The following is a 4652-nucleotide window of genomic DNA, read 5'->3' on the forward strand; positions in this document are numbered from 1 at the left end:
GCAAAAAAAAGAGGTTTTATTCAAGTCCAAATCTTTAAACCATGAAACAAAGGGAAGAGTCAAGGCTTGAGGTTGACTTTGTCATGGTATAATGAAAAGTACTCTCATTAGATGTAGCACAGTAGCAGCCCACCTTATGGTAACACAAAAATATAACATCATAGTTATATACAATATAAATGCAGAAAAAATAGTAAGTTGATATTGATAAAAAAACATCTATATACCAAATCAATAGGAAATAGCCTCAACTTGATAAACCACATCAAATCTATATAGACAGGAAACAGAAAATGGTTAGTACAACATATCAGGTGAATACTCTGAACCATGAAACCCTTCAACATTATTGTTATAAGTTTTATATCTTAATATTTTCTTTTCTATCATTCAAATCTGTTAAACATGCCCGCTCAATCATCTCTCCTAAGCCTCAATGTAAAAAAAATAATAACAAAAAAAATGAAAAACTTTTTATTTGTTTATCATTCGTACCTAATCAGTACAACAGTTTGAATCAGAATCGGACCTTTATCTTACCATGTTACAACATCTGGTAAGGAAGGATAAGTTCATATTGAAAGGTCTAAAATACCCTGCAACCAAAGATCCATGTTATGATCAAGAATAAAGAGATACGTAGTACATTATACGGCACATATAAGCAAATAAAATTAGCAATGGCAAAAAAAGAAACCAAGTCAACGATGGCAATAAGCAACAACTTCACTATTCTCCTGTGCATCTATTGATATCAAGAAGCTAATATGGAAAACTTCTATTTTTTCAAAACTTTCTAACAATAGTCACCTTGTCTCTATCTATCTGATTAAAGGATATGAACCTGATGAAGTAGTTAATCTAAATTCATATTCACCGACTGAAGGATGGCTGGTTATTGCAACTTCTTTAAAAGCTTTCGTAGTTTGATCAGCATCATATGAATAGATAACAATCATAATACAAAAACATCGTGTCTTTTTTATAGTTAAACCTAAAAGTTACAAAAAATTACCTGGAGAAGTTGTTGCACTGATCTATTTGGATGCATAACGGTACCTTATTGAAGGAGCAGGGGGCTAAAACGATCTTGATATGTGAAAAAATTGAGATCTGTACATGTTTACACCAACAATATAAATAAATTGGTTTGAACTTGAATAAAAAATTTAGTGTATATATACAAATACAAAAAAAACAAAAAAAAAATGAAAGGTGAGTCGGCAGACTCACCGTCGAAGGTTGTGGAAGAGGCTGTGGACCTCAACACCTACGTCTGCCCTGACATGCCGACAGGCACCACTCCTTTTTCTGAGAAATCGATGACATCTACAAACCCATATCGCAATATACAAATGTGAAATACCGGCCAATTGTTTCAGAGGGGAACAAATACATGAAGAGATAGACGAATAACAAATACAATTCAACCTCTTCTTCCTCTTGTTCCAAATTTTTTTTGCATCATCAGATGCCTTTTCTCTTCCCCCACCATTCTTTTCCCTATTGGCGGCCGCGCCCAAGACAACCGGCGAAACCTGAAGAAGAAAACTAAGCAGTGGAATGGGTATGAGTAGTATTTTGAGGAAGAACATAGCAACAGAACCGGAGACGGTATCTAAAATTGTGGATCTAACTCCTTACACCAGTGGGGGTGGGGCGATCCTCAGCTTCATCTCCACAAGTGGGACGTCGAGTCCGGATAGAAAATCGACAGTAGATGAAAGCAGTTGGTGTCAATGTCAATGGCAGTGGGTGGTGGGTTGTTGAGGAGATAACAGTCGATGATTAACCTTAGCCACCACAGCAGCCAACGCCGTCGCACCATCACCATCAAAAGCACTGGTGTGTGTTGTTGCTTCGTTGCAGAAATCATCACAAAAAACAGTCGACCGACAGCTCCATTAGGGTTGTTCTAAGCAGCCTTTTTTTAAGCGGTGTAAGGTAAATAGGATGGGGAAGCGATGGTGACCAGATAAGAAAGCGTGGAAGAGGAAAACGTAACGAACCAAAGCAGAAGGTGGTGATGCGGTGCTCAATCGGTTCTAAACAGACCCCCTCACAGAGGGTGGAAGGATTGAGATGAAGAAGCGGTGGGCAGATAAAAGGAAAGACAGTCGAAGGATCTGGAAGGAAAAAAACGTAATGGAATAACAACGGTGATAAGAGAGGCGGTGGAAGGATCAGGAAGGGGCAACGGCAAGAATACACGTGGAATATCTAAACATCTACCACGAAGCAGAAAAAGTTTATGACTAAGCAGGAATATAAAATTAAATAACACATGAAACAATACAGCAAACAAAGAGAAGGAAATTTAAAAAATGTCGATTAAAGAAAACCATAGGAGCATACAATGAATCAAAGTAGGGAGCCAGAATAAGAGATTCACATAAACTTAAGGACAAACAATGAATGGAAGTCAAGGGTCCAGAACTGACAAACAAATACCAATTTAACTGTTCATAAGCTTCATATTATATATATATATATATATATATATATATATATATATATATATATATATATATATATATATTTCATTTTGTGTGTGGTGTGTGTTTTGTAGACATGCTTGATAAAAAAAGGTAATACATTAATATAATCATTAGCTTATTAGAGTTTATTTTTCACTGAACCAACCACCTTTATGTTTTTTTGTATTAGTAATACATGAATTACTTAAATCAACCATTAATCTAACTCAATAAATGTTTGGATTTTTTTGAATGACAGGTTATATAGATATGATATGAAACTTTTCTTATAAGAAATATAATAAAGGTACATTGTTATTTATTTACTTTCATTGTATTCAAATTTATGTTTTATTGTATAATATTATATTTTTATCATTGATATTGACTTAAAAGAACATGATTTTAATATTTTGAAACCATTTTATATATTAATTAAAAATAACGATGATTGACTTACGTACAAAACATCAAATTATGTATAAAATAACAGGATGTGAATGTATGATTAAGATTGTGACTTTTATAGCCTCTATGTTGTTTTACTTTGTCAACCAACCGTATACAAATGTATAAAAATGTATAAAATACAAATACAAAATTGCTAAAAATTTGACTATTTAACCATGACTTAAGAAACTAATTTATAATAAGTCACATTTATGTCATGACAACTTTTTTTTTCTGCATTTTCTATAGAAGTGTTAAATTAAAAAACGAAACTCTAGAAAATATACAGAATATAGCATTGTACTTTATAATTTTTTAATTTTTGACAATTTTTCATAAGTATACTATTTCTTTGTGTGTGACTGATTTGCCCCTGAATTTCTATCTATTTTCCAACAAATACGAGAATTATCAAAGAACTTCATAACTAAGCAAAAAGTAGCATTGAACTTATAGAAATAATTAATTTCACCCATTAAAAAAAATTTGGTTCAAATATCATAAAAAGTTATGGTGTTATATTAAACATCAAGTTTATAGTATAATGTTTTACCGTGTGAATGTGTTGTAATAAAATATAAAAATGGAACAAATTTCACTATTTTACCCCTACTCAAATCACTACCTTATAATAAGTCATATTTTTGCGATATATATCAGAAAAAAATAAAATTTACAATTTTCAAAACTTCATAATTTTGGAGAAACTATCATTGTACTTTCCTTAAATATGATTTTCTACATATTGTGTTACAAAATTATAATTTAACAATACAACTTAGGAAAAAAAATCCATAAAATAACAATGGCCTTTCTAAAAATATATATTTTAAATATTTTTGTCCAAAAAAAAGTATATTGTTTTGCTGTGTGTATGTGTTGTAAAAAATACACAAATGTCAATGTTATTAATAAATTTCATAATTTGTCTCTTACAAAAAACAATTTCATAAAATATAGTATCATACTTACATTTGCTTCTCATTATAGCGATGTACTTAAATAAAGTGTGTATTTGTAACTTTGTGTCTATGTGTTGCAAATAGGATATAAAAATGTATCCTATTGCTATTTTGTTATTTTTTAAAATCCCATTACACACTAGGATGTACTCAAATTTTATAATTATTTTTTCCAAATTGTCATTTCATATTTATTATCAATATTGTAAAGGGATGTAGGAAAGTAGTGTTGCTTTTTTATTTAAATATAAAGTGCTTTCTATAACATATAACATCCAAAGTCATCCGATTAAAACTATCTATTTCGTATTTTTTGGTCATATTTGCCCTTAAATAGAACATGCAATGAGTTTCAATAGTTTTTAGGAAATGTGATTGTTTTTCCCCTGATGAAATAACTACTTTTAATACAAATGTATAATGGTAGCCTTTGTTGGAATCCTAAGCCGAGTAGGACTTGGGGACCAAGCAATAGCAACCTAGTTTTAAGGAAACTATGTTCAAGTCGGTTTCTAGTTTCCTAATTATAATCTAATTACAAGCGGTATATTAGAATATATATATATATATATATATATATATATATATATATATATATATATACACACACACATACATCTTGACTTGAATTGGTATCAGAGCCAAGAACAGAAGGCTTTGAGATCGAATTCTTACCTATTAACGAGCCAGTCAACATGTCAGATATAGGGGAGATGGAGAAGCTCCGGTGAGAGTGAAGGAGGTCGAAGCAACTTCTGTTGTC

This window comes from Lactuca sativa, chromosome 4 (assembly GCF_002870075.4).
Source record: "Lactuca sativa cultivar Salinas chromosome 4, Lsat_Salinas_v11, whole genome shotgun sequence".
NCBI classification, from domain to species: domain Eukaryota; kingdom Viridiplantae; phylum Streptophyta; class Magnoliopsida; order Asterales; family Asteraceae; genus Lactuca; species Lactuca sativa.